This window comes from Carcharodon carcharias, chromosome 1 (genome assembly GCF_017639515.1).
Source record: "Carcharodon carcharias isolate sCarCar2 chromosome 1, sCarCar2.pri, whole genome shotgun sequence".
In the NCBI taxonomy this organism is placed as follows: domain Eukaryota; kingdom Metazoa; phylum Chordata; class Chondrichthyes; order Lamniformes; family Lamnidae; genus Carcharodon; species Carcharodon carcharias.
This window is the reverse complement of record NC_054467.1, coordinates 132938905-132965650: the sequence shown is the minus strand read 5'-3', so window position 1 is coordinate 132965650 and position 26746 is coordinate 132938905.

Sequence of the window (26746 nt, the reverse complement as noted above, 5' to 3'; positions counted from 1 at the left end):
TCAAAAGCCATTATCAAACTAATTGAGGTACGTGTCTGGGCTGCCCGTCCAATCTTAAGGTTGGCGGGCAGGTGAAGAGCCCAGACAGCCTATGCAGTTTTCATGGAACCTCATCCACGGGCAGGATGAGGTTTTGTGAAGGGTTTATAAGTTTCATAAAAATTTTTTATTAAACTTCATTGACATGTCCCAGCTCATGTGACACGGTCACATGAGGGGACATGTTTGAATTTTTAAAAAAATTCTTTTATTCAACTTTTCATAATCAAAGTAATGACCCTGAGGTAGCTCGGTGCCTCAGAGAGACTTCTGCACTCTTTCGTGTATGCGCGAAACAGCGCAGGCCCTGATTCTCCCTCCTCCTCCTGCCCGCACAGGGAGTGCTCAGCGCTTCCTGGTGCACATCATGCTGGGCAGGCCTTAATTGGTGGCGTGCAGCTGATCGCGGGCAGTGATCGGCTGCACGCCCGCCCAGGCCTGCTCCCAAGCCGCCCCCCCAATGGGGAGAAAGTTCTCACCCTGGTGCCAGACATAAACTAAACATAACAATGGAGGTTCTGAAACCACCAACAGAACTCAGTTCAGCGGGAAATCTTGCCAAAAACTGGAGGAGGTTCCAGCAACGCTTTGACTTGTACCTTACAGTGACAGACAGTGATAAAAAAGTCCCACAGGTACAGTCTTCCATCTTTCTTCACGTAGCAGGGGAAGCAGCTCTAGAAGCCTATAACACATTCAGGTTTGAAAGTGATGAGAAATTAAATGACTTGAAAGGAATATTGGAAAAATTCGAAGCCTACTGCAGCCCTAAGAAAAACATCACGAATGAATGATATCGATTTTTACGTGCACACAAGGCAGTGACAATGTTAATCAGTAGGTAACTGAGTTGACAAAATGAGCTAAACCGTGTGAATTTGGAGAGCTTGAAGAATCACTCCTCCAAGGTAGAATCATTTGCAGAATCGCAAATGACACTCAGTGAACGGCTTTGGAGAGAAGTTGATCTCATGCTGGAGAAAGCAATAAATTTCTGCGGAACGACAGAGACAATGGGCTGAAATTTTCGGTCGGCAGGTGGGTGCGCGCCCAACTCACTCGAGTGTGAAATGACACACGTTGATATTGGCCCAGCGTGCCAATGTTAACACGCAGTTGAGCGATAGCTCGGTCAGCGGGCATGCAGCAGAGCTGGCAGCACACCTGCCAACAACTAAAAGGTTTGTTAAGGCCATTAAGTTATCAGTTAACATATATTTTTAGCTGCTCATCCAACACTTCCATGTGGTTATCTATGGCAAAGACGTAGAGGTAGAGTCTGATCACAAGTCTTTGGAAGCTATACTTAAAAAGCCCCTGAACTGTGCACCACCAAGAATCCAAAGATTACCAATTCATCTGCAGAAGTGCCAGGCCAGAGTTAAATACAAACCAGGCAAGGAAATGTATGTCGCAGACACTCTGTCACGTACATACCTACCCATCTTCGAGGAAGAGGATAAAGAAATGGAAGCACAGGTTCACTTGCTGACACAGAACTACCTTGGCTGTAGCCAAACTGGATGAGATCAGGGAAGCTACCAAGAATGACACACCCTGAGAAAACTACAGCAAATTGTGCTGGCCCACATGTTGGAGTGGAGCCCCTTTTGCTGCACAAAAGTACCGGAACTTTCGTGAGGAAAGAATACCTTTCAAGGGAGAAAAGAAATGCTACAGCGCATACATGGAAGTCACCTTGGCACAGAAACATACAGGAGAAGAGCTTGAGATGTAATGTATTGGCCTGGAATGGAAGCACAAATCGGGGAAATGGTGAATATGTGTGCACTGAGCCAAAAGTACAGTAAATCATAATAAAAGAACCACTTCAACCACACGGTGTTTCAGAGAGGCCATGGCAGAAAATTGGACTGGACTTGTTTACATTTGACAACAGTGAGTACCTACCAGCTGTAGATTATTACGCAAAGATTTTTGAGTCTGTGCTGCTGACTATTGATAAGTAAACAATTCTTGTCGGGTTTGACAGGATAGATGCTGAGCTGCTGTTTCCCATTAGCTGGAGAATTAGGGGTAATAGTCTCAAGATAAGTGGTCAGCCATGTAGGGCTGAGATGAGCAAGATTTTCTTCTTTCAGAGGGTTGCATATCTTTGGAAGTATCTCCCCAGATGCCTGTGAATGATAACTTATTGACTATATTCAATGCAGAGATTGATATATTTTTGGACCCTAAGGGATCAAGTGATAATGGGAATAGTGTGGAAAAGTAAGTTGAGGTCAATGTTCAGCCATGTCCTTGTTGAATGGTAAAGTGGGCTTGAGTGTCATATGGCCTATTCCTGCTTTAATTTTTTATGTCCTTTTGTTCCTAAAAACTACAGGCCAGAACTTGTGAGGAGTCGGATTGCCACTCTACTCCTTTTAGCTTACACTGGAATGCAGCTGCACTTTTTGCACCCAACCTTCCATCTTGGGCCTGCTCAAAAAGGTGCAGTGCAGTGGTTTCCTAAGGCCTTCAGTCGATAGCAGCAGCATCAGGGGAAGTGAAAACATGCCCCCATTTTTAACAAAACTAGCTACCATAAAGCAGGTAAGTTTATAGGTCCAGCCACTTTGAGAAGCCAGGGAGACATTAAGGGCTGAATTTTCCATTCGTTGGGTGGGTGGGACTGACCCAATCACAGGCCGCAGCGTCATTTTACGTGGGTGGGCCAATTAAGGCCCACCCAGCGTGACATCCGCACAGAAGTGCTAAGTGGTCCCTGTGTGGCCAGGGGGGAATCCCAAAAATCGAAAGTGTGCTCTTTCCCGTATGCGCACTAAAGAGCGCACTCATCTCCCTGAGGCTAAGTACTGCTTCAGGGAGATCGCCTCTACTTTTAAAAATATTAAAAATAGAGAAAATAAATTCCCTTACATGTCCCCTCATATGACAATGTCACATCAGTTGGGACATGTTCATAATTTCCGTAACAGTTTTATTAAAATTTTTAAAACCCTACATGAAACCACATCCCGCCGGTGGATGAATTTTCATGTTTTTTCTAGTTCCTGCTGGGGCTCCTGGCTTGCTCGCCAGCCTTAAGGTTGGATGGGCTGGTCCTTTAGTTACTTAATTACTTTAATTGGCCATTGACAGGTCGGCGGACGTGCAGCTGATTTTGCTGTGCACCCGCTTTCCTGAAAATTTAAATGGGGCGGGGTGATGACGGGGGTTCCGCCCGGCATCATCCCACGTCACTTTATACATCGGCGAGCAGGCCCCGGCCCCCGCTCGCCGATGGTAAATTTCTGCTCTAAGTGAGTAAGGTAAGTGGGTAGAATTGGGGAGAGCTGGCAGGATGGGTTGGAGGGTGTCAGGTGGTCAGTGGGGGCGTAATTTGGATGGTCTATGGGAGGCTGTCAGGTGTTCAGTAAGTAGGGCCAGGTGGTCAATGGACAGAGTGGTCAGGTGGTCAGTTGGGGCAGGTCGGCTGGTGGAATTTAAACGTAATTAATAAATCTGGACCATAAAGGTCTTCTCAGTAATGGTGGCCATGAGGCTAATTTTTGTTGTTTAAAAACCCATTTAGTTCATGAATGTCCTTTTGGGAAAGAAATCTTCCATCCTTCCCTGGACTGTCCGAATGTGACTCCGAACCCACAGCAATGTGGTTCATTCTTAGCTACCTTCTGAAATGGTTTAGCAAGCCGCCCAGTTCAAGGGCTATTAGGGATGGGCAAAGCACACATCCCAATAAAGAATAAAGAAAAAAAAAGTAAATATAATAGCATGGATAGGGAATGATTAATGGACAGAAGCAGAGAGAAAGCATAAACAGGGCACTTTCAAACAGGCAAGCTGGGTTGCCACAAGGATCAACATTAAGTTCTTGCCTATTTACAGTCTGTATTAATGACTTAGATGAAGGGACTGAAAATATTGTATCCAAGTTTGCTGATGAAATTTATGCATAGGACAGTTAACTGTGATAGAAATAAGCTGAAAAAGGATGTGTAGAGGCTGAGTGAGTGGACAATAAAGTGGCATATGAAATTTAATGTCGGGTAATATGAGGTTATTCCTTCTGGTAGGAAGGATAGAAAATCAGAATAACTTTCAAGTCATGAGAAACTTTACAATGTTGATGTTCAGATTGATTTGATCCTCATACAAGAAATGCAAAAAGGTAACATAAAGGTATCACATGGAATTAGGACGGCAGATGGCAAGTTGGCCTTTATTGCAATAGCGTTGGAGTACATAAGCAAGAAAATATTGCAGCAATTGTCTAGGGCCTTGAAGTATGGTGCACAGTTTTGGTTTCCCTATCGAAGAAAGATTATACTTTCATTGGAGGTGATGCAACAAATGATTATCAGCTTTGTTCCTGGGATAAAAGAGTTGCCCATTATGAGAGGCTGAATAGATTGGGTCTGTACTCTGGAGTTTAGAAGAATTAGAGGCGATCTCATTGAAATGTACAAGATTGAGGGCAGGCTGGAAAGGGGGGATGCTTATTGGCTGTTTCCACAGGCTGGAGACTCTAGAATTAGAGGACATTGTCTCAAGACAAAGGGTCAGTCATTTAAGTCTGAGCTGAGGGAAAATTCTTCACTCAGGGGGTTGTGCATCTTTGGAATACTCTACACCAGTGAGCTGCCGATGCTCTGTCATTAAATATATTCAAGGCAAGGGGTTTATAGATTTTTGAGCTCTAGGGTATACAAGGGATATGAGGATCAGTCGGGAAAGCTGAATTGAGATCAAAGATTGACCATAAGCTTATTGAATGATGGAATTAGTTCAAGCAACGGTATGGCCCAATCCTGGTCCCCAATTTCTTATGTTCTTAGGTCAGTGGAAAATTATGGGCAGATTAAGGATCTGCTCCAGAATCACAAGGAGACCCTGAGGTGACACCTAGAAGAAACATGATCATAAGTGTCCATAGGAGATTCTGTACCTGCTCTTGAGAAACCCAGATACCAAGAGCTCAATACAGCATAAAGCCTGGAAGAGTATAAAAGTGCAACAGTGAAACTAAAAAGGAAATAGGACAACAAAGGGAGGGTATGAAACATTTGGCAAGTAAAATCAAGGAAGATCCAAAGATGTATTACAAATAAATAAAGATCAAGGGGATAACTGAGGAATGAGTAGGTTATCGACAAAATGTAACCTGTGTATGGAGGTGGAAGAAATGGGCATTGGCATGGTTCTTAACAAATACTTTTGCCTGTCTTAGTAAAAGAGGGGCATGTTCCAAGTACTGTAGTTAAGAAAGAGTGTGAAATATTGGATAGGATAAACCATCCTTTCTTTGCTTTCCCAATCTAGTTTTTTATTTCATCTTTGCACTTTCTACGCTCCTCTAGGCTTTCTTCGATATTGAGCTCTTGGTATATGACATAAGTTTTTCTTTTAATGCCTTATGCTACACCATATGTCCTTTAACATCTGGTGGAGTGGGGCTTGGGTCCTAGATTTGATCATCACACCTTGTAGATGGTGGACAGCTTTGGGGCGTCAGGAGGTGAGTTACTCGCTGCTGGATTCCTAACCTTTGACCTGTTCTTGAAGCCACAGTATTCATATGGCTAATGCAGTTCAGTTTCTTGTCAATGGTAACCCACCAGGATGTTGATAGTGAGGGATTCAGCAATGGTAATGCCAATGAATATCAAGGGGCGATGGTTAAATTCCCCCTTGTTGGAGATGTTCGTTGACTGGCACTTATGTGGCATGAATGTTACTTGCCACTTGTCAGCCCAAGCTTGGATAATGTCCAGATCTTGCTGATTTGGACATGGACTGCTTCAGTATCTGAGGAGTCGTGAATGGTGCTGGACATTGTGCAATCATCAGTGAACAGCCCCACTTCTGACCTTATGATGGAAGGAAGGTCATTGCTGAAGCAGCTGAAGATGGTTAGGCTGAGGACACTACCCTGAGGAACTCCTGCAGTGATGTCCTGGATTTAAGACCTCCAACAAACACCTTCCTTTGTGCTAAGTATGACTCCAATCAGCAGAGAGTTTTCTCCCTGATTCTCATTGACTTCAGTTTTGCTAGGGTTCTTTGATGCCACACTTGGCCACGTGATGCCTTGATGTCAAAGGCAGTCACTCTCATCTCACTTCTGCAGTTCAGGTCTTTTGTCCATGTTTGAACCAAGGCTGTAATGAAGTCAGGAGCTGAGTGATCCTGGCGGAACCCAAATTGGATGTCAGTGAGAAGGTTATTATGAGTGCCTCTTGATAGCACTGTTGATGACCCTGACCATCACTTTACTGATGATCATGAGTAGACTGATGGAGCGCTAATTTGCCGGGTTGGATTTGTCCTGCCTTTTGTGTACAGGGCATACCTGGGCAATTTTCCATGTTGCTGGGCAGATGCCAGTGTTGTAGCTGTACTGAAACAGGTTGGCTGGGGGTGCGGCAAGTTCTGGAGCACAAGTCTTCAGTACCAATGCTGGAATATTGTCAGGGCCTACAACCTTTGCAGTGTCCAGTGGCTTCAGCCGTTTCTTGATATCACGTGGAATGAATCGAAAATTGGCTGAAGACTGGTATCTGTGATGCTGGGGACCTCCAGAGGAGGCTGGGATGGGTCATCCACTTGGCACTTCTGGCTAAAGATTGTTGCAAATGCTTCAGCCTTATCTTTTGCATTGGTGTGCTAGGCTCCCGCATCATTGAGAATGGGGATATTTATGGAACCTCCTCCTCCAGTGAGTCGTTTAATCGTCCACCACCATTAATGACTGGAAGTGGCAGGACTGCAGAGCTTAGATCTGATCTGTTGGTTGTGGGATCACTTAGCCCTGTCTATCACTTGCTGCTAATGCTATTTGGCACACAAGTAGTCCTGTGTTATAGCTTCACCAGGTTGACACCCCATTTTTAGGTATGCCAGGTGCTGCTCCTGGCATACTCTCCTGCACTTTTGTTGACCTTTCTACATATTGGCTAAAATAAGTTCTCCTGAATGCATTTTTAAGAATGCTGCACCCTTTATACCTTTTATCCAAATTAATAATAGGAAAATATTACTGTAGTGGAATTGGAATAGTTGAAACCCTCCACTGTTACTGCCTTACTGTGTCACAGGAGCCCAATCACTTTGTTCCTCCAGGATTTAAGTTGATCATCTACAGAAGCAATGGCAAAAGATTGAGGAACACTCCCAGAGAAATTCTAACGGTAAGTATAAAAAGATGAACCTACCAAAATGCTTAGCTATTTGCTATTATGGTTGAATCACGTCACCTCTTAGAAATTGGACATGTCTAATTAGACATATAAAAATACAATTTAAATATCTTTGTTAGAATACTTATCTGCTTGCTTCATTTAGAAATTTGCTACCCATTGTGAAACTGAACCACTTGAAGCAGGGAAGGATTCTCCATTTGTGATGAGCTAGCTGATCTTGGTTGAAACATTAGCAAGGGTACTTCAACACCTCCTCTGAATCATGACTGGTTTATTCATGCTTCTGTTATAAAATGAGCTAGGCTACATCAAAGCCAATTAATAAGCACTGCCAAGGGATAACAATAGAAGCTGACTATAGATGAACAGCTGGCTTTTCCAGAAGTTGCTTCTTTTTACAGATGTCAGAAGATACAAAATGACTATTCACAGTGACTACAAAACATTTACCCCTAATGCAGATAAAAGCAAAAAACTGCAGATGCTGGAAATCCAAAACATAAATAAAAATACCTGGAAAAACTCAACAGGTCTGGCAGCATCTGTGGAGAGGAACATAGTTAACGTTTTGAGTCCATATGACTCTTCAACAGAACCAAGTAAAAATAGAAGAGAGGTGATGGGGGGTGGGGTGGTACAAGTAGAGTTGGACAGAGGGCCAATGATAGGTGGAGATAGCCAAAAGATGTCGTAGACAAAAGGACAAAGAGGCATTGAAGGTGGTGATATTATCTAAGGAAATTGCTAATTAAGGGTAGAAAGCAGGACAAACAAAATACAGATAGCCCTAATGGGGGTGGGGTGGGGTGAAGGAATCGAAAAAGGCTAAAAGGTAGAGATAAAACAATGGATGGAAATACATTTAAATAAGTGGGAAAAGAAAAATCTATATAAATTATTGGAAAAAATGGGGGGATCGGAATGGGGATGGGGATGGAGGAGAGAGTTCATGATCTAAAATTGTTGAACTCAATATTCAGTCCGGAAGGCTGTAAAGTGCCTAGTCGGAAGATGAGGTGCTGTCCTTTCAGTTTGCATTGAGCTTCACTGGAACAATGCAACAGGCCAAGGACGGACATGTAGGCATGAGAGTAGGGTGGAGTGTTGAAATGGCAAGCGACAGGTAGGTTTGGGTCATGCTTGCGGACAGACCAAAGGTGTTCTGCAAGGTGGTCACCCAGTCTGCGTTTGGCTTCTCCGATGTAGAGGAAACTGCATTGGGAGCAACGAATGCAGTAGACTAAGTTGAGGGAAGTGCAAGTGAAATGCTGCTTCACTTGAAAGGAGTATTTGGACCCTTGGACGGTGAGGGGAGGGGAAGTAAAGGGGCAGGTGTTGCAACTTCAGCAGTTGCATGGGAAGGTGCTGTGGGAGGGGGTTGAGGTATAGGGGGTGATGGAGGAGTAGACCAGGGTGTCCCGGGGGCAACAATCCCTACGGAATGTTACCAGGGTGGGGGGGGGCGGTGAAGGGAAGATGTGTTTGGTGGTGGCATCATGCTGGAGTTGGCGGAAATGGCAGAGGATAATCCTTTGAATGCGGGGACTCATGGGGTGATAAGTGAGGACAAGGGGGACCCTATCATGTTTCTGGGAGGGAGAGGAAGGTGTGAGGCGGGTGCGTGGGAGATGGGCCGGACACGGCTGAGGGCCCTGTCAACCACCGTGGGTGGAAAACCTCTGTTAAGGAAGAAGAAAGACATGTCAGAGGAACTGTTTTTGAAAGTGGAGTCATCAGAACAGATGCGACGGAGGCGAAGGAACTGAGAGAATGGGATGGAGTCCTTACAGGAAGCGGGGTGTGAGGAGCTGTAGTCGAGATAGCTGTAGGAGTCGGTAGGCTTGTAATGAATATTGATGAACAGTCTATCACCAGAAATTGAGACAAAGAGTTTAAGGAAGGGAAGGGATGTGTCAGAGATGGACCATGTGAAAATGATGGAGGGGTGGAAATTGGAAGCAAAATTAATAAGTTGTTCCAGGTCTAGATGAGAGCATGAAGCAGCACCGAAGAAATCATCGATGTACCAGAGAAAGAGTTGTGGGAGGGGGCCGGAGTAAGACTGGAACAAGGAATGTTCCACATACCCAATAAAGAGACAGGCATAACTGGGGCCCATGCGGGTATCCATAGCCACACCTTTTATTTGGAAGAAGTGAGAGGAGTTTAAGGAGAAATTGTTCAGTGTGAGAACAAGTTCAGCCAGACAGAGGAGAGTAGTGGTTGGTCGGGCCTCTGTTTGAGGAAGAAGTGGAGAGCCATCAGACCATCCCGTTGGGGGATGGAGGTGTAGAGGGATTGGGCGTCCATGGTGAAGAGGAGGCGGTTGGGGCCAGGGAACTGGAAATTGTTGATATGATGTGGGGTGTCTGAGGAATCACGGATGTAGGTGGGAAGGGACTGAACAAGGGGAGAGAGAATGGAGTCAAGATAGCAAGAAATGAGTTCCATGGGGCAGGAACAGGCTGACACGATCGGTCTGCCGGGACAGTCCTGTTTGTGGATTTTGCTAGGAGGTAGAAGCGGGCCGTCCGAGGTTGAGAGACTATCAGGTTGGAACCTGTGGAAGGAAGATATCCAGAGGAGATGAGGTCAGTAACAGTCCTGGAAACAATGGCTTGATGTTCAGTAGTGGGGTCATGGTCCAGGGGGAGGTAGGAGGAAGTGTCTGTGAGTTGATACTCAGCCTCTGTGAGGTAGAGGTCAGTGCGCCAGACAACAACAGCACCACCCTTGTCAGCAGTTTTGATGACAATGTCAGGAACAATGTACCCCTAATGCAGAACTTGGTTCAATTTACTTAGTTTAACTGAATAAGATCCTTGATGTTGATGTATATGTCTTTTAGCTACTTTCTCTCTGAAGAGCCAGATTTTCTTGCAATCAAGGTGATTATTTGTCTGGAGGTCTTACAGCTATTAAAAGACAATATTCACCTTGTGCTATTTTGTCAAGTTATGCAGTCCTAAACTTAACCAAGCACGTCAACTAATAATGTTAATGGGAATTCATTTTTTCTAATTAAACAACCACAGATGTAGACAGAAATGTGGAAGTGGTAAAGCTGTATGCCCAAATGCCACCTGTAAATTCCCACCACTCAGCAGTAATGTCTCTGTAGACAGTGCTCATTCACAGACCACAGATGCACATTAATTACCAGTTCACTAATTATTCACATACCAATTTAGATGCTCAAACCATTCATTAAGCTTTCTTTAACTTTGAAAACCCCTGAGGCGCTTTACTCCTCGCGTTTCATTTGGTGACTTTAATTGAACCCTGCTTACGGAAATCATGGAAGGTAAAATTATTGATAAAATAATTTTCTTGCATTTTGTAAAATGAAAACTTTAAGGTCACTTAGAGAATGTTTCTTTGAGATTGTAATGGCATAGGCTTCGTTATCACTAACTATATGCTATTCTGTCATCCTTCAGATTAAAATACCACCAAGAAATCAAGAATAACTCCATGTTACTACACTATGAAAGACAGCTTAATAAAAATACAATATCATGTCAAATTAAAGTGGCTAATTGTAATAAATTGTACTAATCATGGTTTCACATTGTTATAGCTAAATCTTGAAAAATTGTAGTGTATGATTAATGATAAGCCCTTAAAAATGAAATTTCTTTTTGGTTTGGATACAGAAATAATAAAATTGTGTGGAGTTTGAATGTCAAATATAATTTAAAATAGAATGTGGGTGACTCACCTGGTGGTCAGTTACTAAAATTGGTGTGCAACTGAGCTATAGAGCAAAGGAAGATTTCAGGTTTGATCCCAAAACTGTGCTGAGCTACCAATCTCAGATGTACTGCCAGTCAAGGTAACCTTAGTGCCTCAGGGTTAAAGAAATAGCAGCCAGGAACCCACTCCTGTTCACTATCCACTGGTCATTACTGGAACAGTAGTATGTTTGGATGTTGGTTAAAGACAAGGACAGCCTCAGCTTTAACGTCCCTGTGGTTAAATACAGTGGAAACAAAACTGATTACTCCAGTGCAGAAACAAAGGGCAGCTTTTATCCTTGGATCCATATTCCAGCATGAATCAACATTTTTACAAGAGGGAAGGGGAGGGAAAGAAAGTAAAAGAAAAGGATTGAACCTATATTGCAAACTACAAGTAACAGAAGAATTATGTGAATGATGGGAATGTGCAACCAAAGGCTGTCAAATTGTTATTGCAGAAACCTACAAATATTCACACTTAATACGGGCATCATTTTTGAGAAGACATTACTTCAGTTTGTGCTGCGGGTGAAGTGTAGCAGTTCTATGGAACAAACATTATTTCAGATGTGTGGCCTGAGTTGCAGAGGATTGTTTGTGCTGTTAATTTTGTAAACAATGATCTCTCCGTCATTCTCTGTCAAGTGTTATATTGTTATGCATGGGGTGCATAAAATTGTCAAGAGGGAGTGGTTGGATCTTGCAAACAATTTGTCGAGTTTCATTAAGAAGCAATGGTTCACAACCCTGAAGGGCAATTGGGTTACATGTTTCTTGAGCTCATGAGTTGAATTAATTTTGCATCGTTCCATCACTCCCAAATCAACAATGCTATTTACACCGTGCATCCATGTGGCACAATAATAAAGGAAATGTAAAATTTCAAATGCTGGTAATGGTCTTGACTTCATGTGAACTGAAATTGTGTGCCATAATCAGTATTTCTTCTTGATTACAAAATCAACAACTGCAACTAAGCCTCTGCATCTCAGACCACACATTTGGAATAATATTGCTTAATTTAACCTAAATGAAGAGAAAATGGGAAATGGGTTCTGATTACACATTTTTTGAAAAGTAACAAATATCATAATGCTCTATTTCCAATGTGTGATCACCTTCAGTTCAAGATAGGTGTCAATTGCATTTGAATGACCGTCTGCTACAATTATAATTGCACATTGAACTGCAAGTTTTCATTAATAAAATCATATTCACATGTAGCTATATGTTACAGTAAATATATTTTTATAGACTTGATCTGTTCTAAGGGAGTTTCTATAGTTCTGTAAGTGTGGGAAGCATAGAATTTTGAGAGCAAGGAAAGGAATTCACTGTCAAACCAACCCAGTCTGCTCTTGATCAGTTGGACTCCACCAAATATTTCAGTGAGTAGTGAAAAGCATATGTCTCAGAATTAAGGCTTCAAGCTATGAGAAGAGATTCACCAACCTGAACTTGCTTTTATTAAAAAAAAGATTGAGGGAGATATGTTATTGGTCTTTCAAATGTTGAGGAGTATAGTTAACAAAGATCCAATCAGACCATTTAACTCATTGAGCACAGGCTAAACTATACATGTTTAACACAAATGACATTCATAAAATGTGCCACCACAATAATTTATTTCTACAATACACCGTGTGGAATAGCATTAAACATTGTCGCAGTTAACCCATTCCAAAACAAGCTATGACCTGGGTATAATTAAGTTTTTGGATGACATCCAATAAACTCAATATAGCATGGTACTTATTTTACTGAATCTTTGTAACATTGTGGCTGGGACTTCTTAAGCATGATCGATAATTGCAACATCACGGCTATGTAAGACAGAAGCCTGAACTAATAATCTGGAGAAAAGAGTTCAAATTTCACCCTGGCAGCTGGAGAAAGAAAGCTAATATCAGTAATGATGACCAAGTAACCACTGCATTGTCATAAAAATCCATCTGAGGCCTTTTAGGGAAAGAAATCTGCCATTCTTATCCTTATGTATAACTGTATATGACTCTCGAACCACAGCACTGATTTGTAACTGCCTCCTAAATGGCCTAGCAAAGCACTTAGTTGCATCACAAGGACAATTAGGGATGCATAATAAATTCTGGCCTTAAAAAAAGACTACAATGCTCAACCAATCCACAAGATAATTTAAAGCTTCCATGTTGCACTTGCAGAAAATAAAAAAAAGGAACAAGAAGTTCTTGAACTTACATATTTGCTAAATCCAAATATCTGTAGTTTGAATACAGGGATAAATCTTGACTTTGTGAAGTAGAACAAAGTGAGTACTAGTGAGTCAGCAACCAGTTTTATATCCCTCCCCATTCTGACTTCCGCTGACTTCATTAGAAAGAAAATAGAGAGAGATGTAACACAGGCTGTTGACTTGCTTGCACTCACTTTACATGATCACACAAAGACAAAGTTTTACAAACATACGAACATACGAAACAGAAGCAGAAGTAGGCCATTCGGCACTTGAGCCTGCTCTGCCATTCAATAAGACCATGGCTGATCTGTTTGTATTTTTAATTCTACATTCCCAATGCAGCACCAGGCATACCTAAAAATGAAGTGTCAGCCTGGTGAAGCTATAACACAGGAATACTTGCATGCTAAACAGCATAAGCAGCAAGTGATAAACAGAGCTAAGCGATCCCACAACCAACGGATCAGAACTAAGATCTGCAGTCCTGCCACATCCAGTCATGAATGGTGGTGGGCAATTAAACAACTCACTGGAGCAGGAGGCTCCACAAATATCCCCATCCTCAATGATGGAGGGGCCCAGCACAGCAGTGCAAAAGATAAGGCTGAAGCGTTCGCAACAATCTTCAGCCAGAAGTGCCGAGTGGATGATCCAATCTCCTCCAGAAGTCCTCAGCATCGCAGATGCCAGTCTTCAGCCAATTCGATTCATTCCACGTGATATCAAGAAACGACTGAAGGTGCTAGATACTGCAAAGGCTGTGGGCCCTGACAAAATTCCGGCAATAGTACTGAAGACTTGTGCTCCCGAACTTGCCGCGCCGCTAGCCAATCTCTTCCAGTACAGCTACAACGCTGGCATCTACCCGGCTATGTGGAAAATTGCCCAGGTATGTCCTGTACAAAAAAAGCAGGACAAATCCAACCTGTTCAATTACTGCCCCATCAGTCTACTCTTGATCATCAGTAAAGTAATGGAAGGGGTCATCAACAGTGCTATTATGCGGCACTTGCTTAGCAATAACCTGCTCACTGATGCCCAGTTTGGGTTCTGTCAGGGCCATTCAGCTCCTGACCTCATTGCAGCCTTGATTCAAACAAAGCTATAGAGGGAGTGCAGTGAAGGTTTACCCAACTAATTCCTGGGATGGTGGGACTGACATATGAGGAGTGATTGAGTCAATTAGGATTATATTTGCTGGAGTTCAGAAGAATGAGGGGGGATCTCATAGAAACCTATAAAATTCTAACAGGACTAGACAGGGTAGATGCAGGAAGGATGTTCCCGATGGTGGGGGAGTCCAGAACCAGGGGTTACAGTCTGAGGATATGGGGTAGACCATTTAGGACTGAGGTGAGAAGTTTCTTCACCCAAAGTGCGGTGAGCCTGTGGAATTCATTACCACAGAAAGTTGTTGAGACCAAAACATTGTATGTTTTCAAGAAGGAGTTAGATATAGCTCTTGGTGCGAAAGGGTTCAAAGGGTATGGGGTGAAAGCGGGAGCTGGCTATTGAGTTGTATGATCAGGCATGATCATAATGAATGGCGGAGCAGGCTCGAAGGGCCGAGTGGCCTACTCCTGCTCCTAGTTTCTATGTTTCTATGCTTCTAAAAAAGCTGAACTCCCAAGGTGAGGTGTGAGTGACTGCCCTTGACATCAAAGCAGCATTTGACCAAGTGTGGCATAAAGGAGCCCTAGCAAAACTGGAGTCAATGGGAATCAGGGGGAAAACTCTGCTGGCTGGAGTCATACCTAGCACAAAAGAAGATGGTTGTGTTTGTTGGAGGTCAGTCATCTCAGTTCCAGGACATCACTGCAGGAGTTCCTCGGGGTAGTGTCCTAGGCCCAACATCTTCAGCTGCTTCATCAATGACCTTCCTTCCATCATAAGGTCAGAAGTGGGGATGTTCATTGATGATTGTACAATGTTCAGCTCCATTCACAACTCCTTAGACACTGAAGCAGTCCACGTCCAAATACAGCAAGACGTGGTCAATATCCAGGCTTGGGCAAATAAAGTTTGCGCCACACAAGTGTCAGGCAATGACCAACTCCAACAAGAAAGAATCCAACTAGCACCCCTTGATGTTCAATAGCATTACCATCACTGAATCTCCCACTATCAACATCCTGGGGGTTACCATTTACTAGAAACTGAGCTGGACTATCCATATAAATACTGTAGCTATAAGAGCAGGTCAGAGGCTAGGAATCGTGCAATGAGTAACTCACCTCCTGAATCCCAAAGGCCTGTCCACAAGGCACAAGTCCGGGGTGTGATGGAATACTCCCCACTTGCCTGAGTGAGTGCAGCACCCATAACGCTGAAGAAGCTAGACACCATCCAGGAAAAAGCAGCCCGCTTGATTGGCATCACATCCACAAATATTCACTCCCTCCACCACCGACACACAGTAGCAGCAGTGTGTACCATGTACAAGATGCACTGCAGGAATTCACCAAGGTTCCTTAGGCAGCACCTTCCAAGCCCACGACCACTACCAGAAGGACAAGGGCAGCAGATATATGGGCACACCACCACCTGGAGGTTCCCCTCCAAGTAACTCACCATTCTGACTTGGAAATATATCCACCATTCCTTCACTGTCGCTGTGTCAAAATCCTAAAACTTCCTTCCTAACAGCACTGTGGGTTTACCTACACCACATGGACTACAGCAGTTCAAGAAGGCAGCTCAACACCACCTTCTCAAGGGTAATTAGGGATGGGCAATAAATGTTGGCCCAACCAGCAAAGCCCATGTCCCGCGACTGAAAAAAAAATTCCCATCTACCCCCAATAATCTTTGGTTCCCTTGCCTACCAAGAATCTATCTCTGTCTTAAAGATATTCGATGAACCCATCTTCTCTGCCTTTTGAGGCAGAGACTTCCAAAGTCACATAAACATCAAAGAAAAATCTCTGGGGAGAATTTTCTCCCCGTCGGTTGGGCGGTTCAGGAGCAGGCCCGGGCAGTGCGGAACCGATCGCCGCCGTCATTTTGCGCGGGTGGGCCAATTAAGGACCGCCCAGCGTGATGCATACCTGGAAGCTCGGAGCTGCCTCAGGGAGATTAATTTAAGAATAAAGCATTGCAAAAAAGAACAAAAATATTCAGTGTCTTATGAGCTGGGACATGTTTATGTATTCTAATAAAAAATGTTTTTTAATTTATAAACCCTTCATGAAACCTCATTCTGTCCGTGGATGAGGTTTCATGAGAAATGTGGAGGCCGCCAGGCTCTTTGCCTGCCCGCCAACCATAAGATTGGATGGGCAGCCCAGACAATCAGTTTAATCAGGTCATTAATGGCCTTCACAGGCCTTTAACAGTTCGTCAGGTGTGCAGCGACTCTGGTGCGTGCCCGCCGAACTGAAGATTGGAATAAGTCGAGACTCATGTCCAATGTCACCACATGTCATTTTATGCGTCGGAGTGCGGGGCCCTCCCCCGCTTGTAGAATGGAAGATTCTGGCCCCTGTCTTAAAAGGGTTCCCCCTAATTTTAAAGCAATGCCCCATTGTTCTGGACTCACTCACAAGAGGAAACATTGGACTGAATCATCCTAGATTTGCACTAAGTGCAGTAGCAGGCGGGAAAAAGGATGTTTTATCCGTCAGCTGCAATGGCAGATTTTCAAGCTGTATCATCCTATTCCCGACACATCCCACCTCATTAATTATGCACTCAAGGGACACACTCCTGGTCGTTGGCAGAAGGGCTTTGATTACCCAGCCCCGCCATCACCTCAGTCCTTCAGTATAACAGATGACTTATTTAAAGACCGCCCTGCACAGAGCTAGCTCTCTTTAAGGGATAGGAAGCTGCTGGGAACTGATGCTGCCAAAGGGAGGAAACAGGCTGCCCCAAAATTTAGTGACCCCTCCCTTGAGTACCTACTGGATGTAGTGGAGGCCCACTGTGAAGTCCTGTACCCCGGCTCTGGGTGAGGACCAGCAAACAAGGTCACCTATGTAGCATGGGATACGATGGCCGTGGTAGTCAATGCCAACGCCCTGCAAAAGGGGACAGCCACACAGGCTGGTAGCCCTTGTCCCTGAGGAGCCAACCCTGCAGCCTGGAAGAATTCAGGGATCTGAGCCCTACTGAGAATGTAGGAGTCATGGATGGTCCATGGGAATTGTGCGCAGACCTGCAGACCTGCAGACCTGTTTGTGATGGTCGCACACCAGCTGAATATTCATTGAGAGGAAGCTATTGCGACTGATGTAGTTAACTGCTTGTTGCCATGGAGATCTAAGCGCCACATGAATGCAGTCAATGTCACCCTGCACCTGTGGAAAACCTGAGATCTGTGCAATTCTCAGCACTTTTGCTTCCTGGCTTTCCTGATCCCAGGCGAAATGCACAAAGTTGGGTGCCCTCATGAAGGTGGCATTCATGACCTCATGGATGCATTTGTGGGTGGAGGCTTGCGAGATCCTACAGAAGTCACCTGTGGAGCCCTGAAAGAAGCCACTGGCATAGAAATTGAGTGCTGTCATCACTTTCATAGCCATGGGCAGTGGATGCCCTCTATGTTCACGTGGCACCAAATCCTGCAGCAAGTGGCATTTGTGGCAGATAGTTCCCTGGACATGCACAGTCTTCAGTGACACTGGTTCTCAGTCATCTGCCTGAATGACAAATACCGTCTGTAGATCCTGCGTCTAGCTGGGTGCCATCTCGCGATGGCTCACTGTGGCTCTTCAGCAGTGTGCGCTGGAGCCCCAGCCATCCTTCTTCTTGAGGGTGCTCCTCCTCCATCTGCCCAGCCAGGCACCTTCTTCGCTCTCTTCTCCTTCATCTCCACTCCTTGCATGGCATGAGGCATACAGCTAGGTCACAAGGCTCCATGCTCCTGATATGTTCCACCTGCAGAATGAAAGGGAGAGACGCGTGTGTTAGCATTGGTCTCCTAGGGACCAATCATGGTTACATGGGTAGTCCGGCTCCATCTCAAGGCTCTTTAAATCATGCTGGAGAATGCTGGCCAGCAACTTGGTTTGCCAGATTTCATTGTGCAGCATGGCTGCCCAAAACCCCACCCATCTTCGCCCCACTCCATCTGACCGATTGGCGGTAGATTCGCCCACTGGATTGCATGCTGTGCTCTCAGCTCAGGTGCAGGCATTCTCCTAACCTGCGCTGCAAGGCTGCACTGTTAGTTTGAACCGTGCGGGAGACTGGTCCAAACCTGAATGATGACATTGTAAAGGGCTATGAACACCTCCACCAGTGACTACTCCATGGGCAACTTCCACAAGCAGATTGTACAACTTGTCCAGTTGCTGACATGTTCCTGACATCCAGCAGAGGGAAATGTGGCTCGCCATTGATGGGGGGGCCGATGATCGTGAACAGGTTTCACGATGGCTTGAAACTGATTTTTGGCCTTCCTACCATATTGTCCGCTCACGCCCGCCATGTACCCGACACCAACGGGCCTGGAAAATTCTGCTATCATTTCCACGTCCACCTTGTCCAGACCATTCAGGATCTTGTACACTTGAATCAAGTCACCCCTCACTCTTCTAAACTTCAGTGGAAACAAGCCCAGCCTGTCCAATCTTTCCTCATAAGACAACCCACTCATTCCAGGTATCGATCCAGCAAACCTGCTCTGAACCAATTCTAACACATATAACAATCTTCCTTAAATAAGGAGACCAAAACTGCACACAATGTTCAAGATGCAGTCTCACCAATGCCCTCGATAACTGAAGCACTGTATCCTTACGTTTATGTTCAATTCCTCTTGTAATAAGGGATAGCATTCCATTAGCCTTCTTAGTTGCTTGTTATACCTGAAAGCTAACTTTTTGTGACTCACGCACGAGAACACCTAGATCCCTCTGCACCTCGGAATTCTGCAGTCATTCTCCATTTAAGTAATATTCTACCTTTTTATTCTTCCTGCTGAAGTGAACAACTTCACATTTACCTCAACCTGTGTATAGTATGTGAGGGAATCAGTGGGCAGGATTTTTTTTCATTCATGAGAGTGGAAAAGGTATGGGCTGTCACTCAAACCTGCCCTTTAAGTTGGTATGCTGGTTTCCCAATGCAAAACATGCATACTTCCTGAAACTTAAAAGATTGTGGAGGAAGCAAGAAGAGGCAATCTGCCTGCTTTGTGCAAATGGCCTCTCTTTTAATGAGTATGATGTGAGCTCATTAAGGGGCCAATTTTGTATTTTCTTTCTAATGTGTGGATCTGATGCACCCACAGAACCATAACAGCGACGAGGAGGTGATGACACTGCACAGAGCGAGCTGGAATGGCAGGACAGAAGCAAGGGAGAGCATTGAAAAGGGAAGGCTCAGAGGAAGCCCTCATTCATAGACTTGCAGTTGTGCTCAATGAGAAGAATTTTTTTTCACATTTCTGCATTTTTGAGCAGGAGATTTTGGGTGAGCCGGGATTGAGGGCAGAAGGTTGGGGCAGGCGTAACTTCCTTCTGCTAAAGGGTCTCATGAGTTCATGACAGGAGGAGGATTAAGGAAGGTTCAAGATACCATTGCCAATACAGAAAGGCCATAAAAGGAAATGAGTTGAAGTTTCTCCAAGTTTGTTCTGACTAAAGATGAAGAGCAGCATCTGCTGGAGCAGAGGCAGACATCTGGCCAGCAGGGGATGAAGTGGTGAGGAAGGAAGGGCAGGAAAGCTCAACAGTCTGCATCTAACACAATCTTCACCAGCATACTCCATTATGCTGCCAATCCTCACTTTAAATTTTCTTGCATTTTGACAACGTGATTGACATGGTGGCCTGCGCTCACAGCTACTCCTATGAGGTGTTCCCCATGTGGCTGACTGCTCATTAGTGCCTTTCTAGGACTGCGATACCTGTGATGGTCATACTTGTCGTGGTGGTGCTGGTGGAGGTGGAGCGGAGTACATCACCAAAGGCTGCTACACCAGCAACATTGCAGGAATAACTCCTGTCACTGGGCATGACTCCACAGACTCCTCTTTTGGAGGAGCCATAGAAGTGCATGATGATGACAGGGTCCATGAGGGGTGACCTCTCATCAGCATTTGTCACTACTTAGCTCTCTCATGGCTCCCTTGACCACTGGAGGGAAACAGGTCGCATCCACTCCATGGGAAGAATTTCCCCATGTTGGGCGGGCCATGTGGGACTGGGTATGGACCAAATCGAATCCCCTGCTATTGGGTCCGCGCCACTGTTTTATGCGGCCGGGCCAACTAAGGCCCGCCCAGTGTAGTTCACAACTCTTGTTGATAGTGGGAGTGGGCGGGTGGTAGTGGGCATGCACAGACCTCCGGGTCCAATGGTGACCCAGTGGCCTGTTTAACTGAAGGCCTGGCAGCCATTTCAAGGCTGCTTACAATAGTTGGGAGAAGAGCCCTTCAGAGGAGCAATGTGCCTGATGCAAGTCTAGAGGTTAGGCCATTGCTTCAGGCCAAGCCGGAGGGTAGGCCTTTGGGGCAGTGTGCCCCTTGTTTCTCCGATGGGTGCCTAGCTGCCCTCCTGGAGGAGAAGCCAGCTTGGTGGGAGGTTCTTCTTCCGAGGGACAGGAGGCGGTGGCCTCCCCACCTGGCCAAATGTGCATGGGAGGAGGTGGCCGAGAATGTGAGCTCCTATGATGTGGTGCAGTGCACATCGGTCCAGTGCCACAAAAGATTCAACAATCTCCTGCGCTTGGGAAGGGTGACTACCATGCTGCCTCAAGTCACCTAATGCAGCCATCACCCTTTCCCCCAGCCCCACCCCCATCTCCCCAGCCCCTTGACAGCAACTCTGAGCATACTAACGGCATTAATCCTTCACGGCATGTATCCCTCGCTGGGTGGGCCAGCAGATATTGCTCATGCCCAGTTCACTCTGAGAGGGTTGAGCTAGGATGTGTTCTGCATCCACAGCATGTGTGACACTGACACCCAGAGTATAGAATGTGGGTGAAAGTCAAGGGTCTGTACCTAGGCAGAGTGCTGAAACAGTGAAGCATGTCAAAATCAGTGTGCTAACATGCTGGGAGGGGAGATTCCAGTTGGTGGGGCACCAACCCATCTCATGGTCTTTGTGGTCCACGTGCTTGTGCCCCCTTGTTTAGCAAAGTGACACCTTGTGATGCTACATGTGAAGGAGGCAGCACTTGGGCAATGGAGTGAGGGTCAGCCCTGTCTTGTTTGGGTGAGTGTACGGCAGCTGCGAGGTGACGAATAACCGGAGCCCTGCAATGTCCCACTCTGGCTGGGTTGGCCGGGATGCGATGGGAATCCAGGTACAGGCTGGACTAATCAATGCTCTTCTCTCCTTTTCAGGAGAAGACTGCACAATTCCACTGAGCAGATGCAGACTGGCGGATGCCAGGCCCAGCTGGTGATCCTAACAGCTTACAAGCAGCAGGCCATGGATCTGGAGAGGCGCCATGCCCCCAGGCCCATTGGTGGCAGTGAGGCTGGGGTGCCACGGGAAGGTATGTATGGTGAGCACTCAGGTCACCACGTGTGTCCCAGCAGCCATGGCACTGCTGAATGCTCAGTGATTGAAGTTAGCAACATGGGTTGACCATTGATTATGGAAGAATGAGCGTTTAATGATCCGGGGGAGCAGCATGCACATTGACATTGTCTGCATTAAATCAAATGTCCTTTTTCTTCCTTTCAGCATCACTGGGGCAGGGCTGGGAGGAGGAGGCAGGGGGCCCACCTTTCAACCCTGAAGCCCCAGAGCAAATCCACTCACCAGTGTCACACCATCTCAGCCAGGCAGGCACCAGCGCAGATACTAGCACCTCGCTGGGAATTAGATCTTCGGCTAGTGTCCAGGGGCACGGCGGTGAGGGCACTTCACACTCGCTTGCGGTGCGGACAAAGACAGAGAGTGCCCAGGGTGCCGGCAGTTGGAGGACTGCTGGGGACCAGGTACATGCTCGGTCAGTGGCTAATGATATGCCTCTGGAGTCACTGGTGCAACGAACCTCACGCTGAGCGCCATGCTTCCTTCATGGAGAGAGTGGCGACTCTCGTGAAGAGGCTCCTCCAGGAGACCAATCAGGGCCTCTTGGGGTTGTGCTCAGACCTGCAGGCCCTCACAGTGGCATTGGCCTCAGCTGGTCAGTGTCAATGTGGGAGATGGTCTGGGCACCAAGAATCCCAGCTTGGTGCCCATCCATCTACAGTGAGCAGGGAGGTCCGAAGCAACCTCATGTCAGCGCAACAGCTGCCTGTCATCTCTGCGGGCTTCTCTCAGGGCGCTCTGGATGATGGCAGCAGCTCCTCTGCCCCTTTGATAGTGACTGTGGCATCCGATGAGGCTGCGGTGACTGTGGAGAAGCCAGCTGTGGAGCTGGCCACTCTCTCCCAGATGAGGCCATCAAAGGCTCCACAGGCCAAGGTTGTCGAGGCTAACAGGACAGCACAGTGAGCAGGCTGTCTCAGATGCCAGTGCCAGCAAGGGATCGCGCCTAGACGTGGCACCCATAAGCATAAATGTAAGACACCTTAGGCACACCACGGGTTTCTCAATTGTGCTTTTATGTTGGCCCATAGTAGTTTCAGGAAAACCTGGTGTGATGTCCAACACAGTTTTTCTTTTGCTTTATGAAGCTACATTTGTTCGCTCAATAAACTTTGACATATTGCCATGCCTCAGGGTGATTCCTTACTTCTGCAAGTGGACAGGAAGCCATGATGTTATGAGTGAGTTGTTTGACATTGAGCTTTATTGACAAGGGCCTTAGTTAATGTTAGTGTCCAGGCTGATTTAGCACTCCGGTATTGAGTATGGAGCCTGCAGCCCTGGTGTGTGCTGAAGGTCCATCTGTGGTGGGCTAGCTGAAGGTTCCTTGCAGTAAAGCCTCCCGGGTATTCCTACCTCCCTGGAGTATGCCCAGATCAGCATCTACCCCCTTACATTTCTCCTGTGCGTGCTCATCCTCAGACTCACTGCTGGACTCATCGTGTGCATCTGGAGCAACTGCGTCTATGTCTTCCTTGTCCACAGCGTCGCCCCTTTCCAGTGCCAGATTGAGGAGAGTGCAGCATGCAACCACCATCAGCGACACACATTTTTGGTGGGGGGTTATTGCAGTGCACCTCCTGAGTGGTCCAGGCATCAGAAACATCGGGTTCTCTCCACGACAGCCTTTGTGGAGGTGTGGCTCCTATTGTATCGCTGCTCAGCCTCTGTTCTTGGATGGTGGAGAGGCGTCATGAGCCACTTACTGAGGGGATAGCCCTTGTCACCCAGCAGCCATCCATCCAGCCAGGCTGGAGCACTGAAGAGCCTCGGCACCTGGGAGTGTCTGAGGATGTCAGCATCGTGGGAGTGACTGGGTACTTGCACAGAATTGTGGAATCTGCATTGTGTGATCACACACTATCTGCACGTTCATGGAGTGGAAGCCCTTCCTGTTGCCGAAGGCACCGGGCTCAACTGCTGGCGCTTTGATGGCCACATGTGTGCAGTCGATTGCACTTTGGACCCAGGGGAAGCCAGTAATCACCATGAAGCCTCTGGCTCGCTCTGCCTGGCTGGCCTCATCCCAGCGGAAGTGAATGAAAGTCAATGCCCATCTGAACAGAGTGCCTGTCACCTGCTTGAAACAAGTGTGGACAGCTGGTTGTGAGACTCCGCAGAGATCACCCACCGAGCAATGATCTTTACTTTAGAATCTTGACTAAGGCTTTTACTCTTGTGCAAGCAGCTGGTATGATTTTTGAAGTACTCCTGCTCAGACAGGCAAGTATCAGTAACTTTCACACTTAAGCACCTGAAAGATCACATTCGCGACCCCGTTCACTCCTCTTATCCCACCCGTGGATGAGGTTTATACAAGTGTTTTCTACCCACCTGCCTGTTGTGCCTATGCAACATCCTGAAGATCACACGGGCTGCAAAAAATCGAGATCAATTGCTGCCTCAAGGGCCTTAACTGGCCAATTAATTAATGGCGGGCACGCATCTGAACTTATAGTGTGCCCGCCTTCCCAAATATCGCGATGGCGCGTGGTGACGTTGGGATGCATGCCTGACGTCACTGTGTGTCATTTTACACATCGGCGTGCGGGGCCTGCTGTGGGAAAATTCTGCTCCATGTCCCTTTGTGTCATTTGCTCCACTGACTGGTCAATACTGCTGAGTCTGACATGCATCCTATATATGTCAGTGTGCTGTCCCAGCATCCAATCTGAGTGACGCAACATATGGCTCTCCATGAGGTTTGCCACTCTCTCACTGGAGAAGCCCATGTGCTAAAAGCACTAAGGCACCGTGAAGCACATGAACTCGATGGACCCTTTTCCAGATAGACCCTCCCTAATCTACTATGCTGAATGGAGCTACACTTGTTCTCCATCCTCTGAGGGGGATTGGCCACAGCTGATGCTACCTGCTCTGAATCCTCCTGCTTTGAGGTGATATGTATTTCATTCTGTGCCACCGTCTCTAATAATGTGTGAGGGCCAAATGACTCGCAGCTTTTCATTTGCATTTACTGCTGCAATCTGCACTCCAGCCTCTTGTCCAACATGAGGGTTCTGACCTCTGCTTATGGGTCATCAATGCTGTTGAGCACACAGCTCTCCCATGTTTAGGAGACCTCGACGCACCCTCAGGATGCCATTCTCTTTTGCATTGCTGAACAGGACACATGCTATCTGTGTCTTTCTTGGACTCACCTTGTCAGACCTAAGCAGGCCATTGAAGTTTTTCTGCCACTTCACCCAATTTCTCCTCACCACTCCTCAGCTATTGACTTGATTTGCCATCTCTAGCCGACTGCACTTGTGATGCAATTAACATGCTATTTTGAGCCTTCTCCCAAAGCATAATATTGACACAAGTATTGTACCATAAAGAGTACATCACAGATACATGTTTATTTACTCATCACAACTTGAAACACTAACTCTGTTCCTCTCAACAGGTGCTATAAGACCTGCTGCAGACTTCCAGCATTTTCTGTTTTTATTTCAGATATCCAGCATCTTTTAGCATTTTGCTTTTGAAATCCATCATGATTCTGGGTGAGACAGAAGTGTGGGAAATGGGACACACACAGTCAAAGGCAGAAGGTGATGTAATGGTAGTGTCACTGAACTGGTAATCCAGGGTGCCATGCTAATGGTCTGAGGATATGGGTTTAAATCCCACCATGGCAGCTGGTGGAATTTAAATTCTCAATTAATAAACCTGTATTTGAAAGCCAATTTCAGTAATGGTGACTATAAAACTATCATCAATTGCTTTAAAAACCCATATTGTTCATTAGTGCCTTTTAAGGCAGGAAATCTGTAATCCTTACCTGGTCTGGCCTACACGTCACTCCAGACCCAGAGCAAGCTGGTTGACTCTTAACTTCCTTCCAAAATGGCCTACAAAGCCACAGCTCAAGGGAAATTACGGATGGACAACAAATGCTGACCTTGCCAGCAATACACACATACCATGAAAAATAATTTAAAATGGTCCTGTTAACCACCATGGGGATGAATCCTTGTTGAGGAAAAAAGAGACATGCCAGAAGCAATGATATGGAAGAATTGCATCATCAGAACAGATGAGATAAAGAAACTGAGAGAATAGAGTGGAGTTGTTACAGGATGTGGGGTGTGAAGAAGTAAAGTCAAGATAGCTGTAGGAGTCAAAGCAAAAAAACTGCGGATGCTGGAAATCCAAAACAAAAACAGAATTACCTGGAAAAACTCAGCAGGTCTGGCAGCATCGGCGGAGAAGAAAAGAGTTGACGTTTCGAGTCCTCATGACCCTTCGACAGAACTTGAGTTCGAGTCTAAGAAAGAGTTGAAGTATAAGCTGGTTTAAGGTGTGTGTGTGGGGGGACGGAGAGATAGAGAGAGACAGAGGTGGGGGGGGGGGGTGGTGTGGTTGTAGGGACAAACAAGCAGCGATAGAAGCAGATCATCAAAAGATGTCAACGACAATAGTACAATAGAACACATAGGTGTTAAAGTTAAAGTTGGTAATATTATCTAAACGAATGTGCTAATTAAGAATGGATGGTAGGGCACTCAAGGTATAGCTCTAATGGAGGTGTTTTTTTTTATATAATGGAAATAGGTGGGAAAAGGAAAATCTTTATAATTTATTGGAAAAAAAAGGAAGGGGGAAACAGAAAGGGGGTGGGGATGGGGGAGGGAGCTCACGTCCTAAAGTTGTTGAATTCAATATTCAGTCCGGAAGGCTATAAAGTGCCTAGTCGGAAGATGAGGTGTTGTTCCTCCAGTTTGCATTGGGCTTCACTGGAACAATGCAGCAAGCCAAGGACAGACATGTGGGCAAGAGAGCAGGGTGGAGTGTTAAAATGGCAAGCGACAGGGAGGTTTGGGTCATTCTTGCGGACAGACCACAGGTGTTCTGCAAAGCGGTCGCCCAGTTTACGTTTGGTCTCTCCAATGTAGAGGAGACCACATATTATCTAAACGAATGTGCTAATTAAGAATGGATGGTAGGGCACTCAAGGTATAGCTCTAGTGGGGGTGTTTCTTCTTCTCCGCCGATGCTGCCAGACCTGCTGAGTTTTTCCAGGTAATTCTGTTTTTGTTTTAGTTGTAGGAGTCAGTGGGCTTGTACTGAATATTTTTTTTTTTT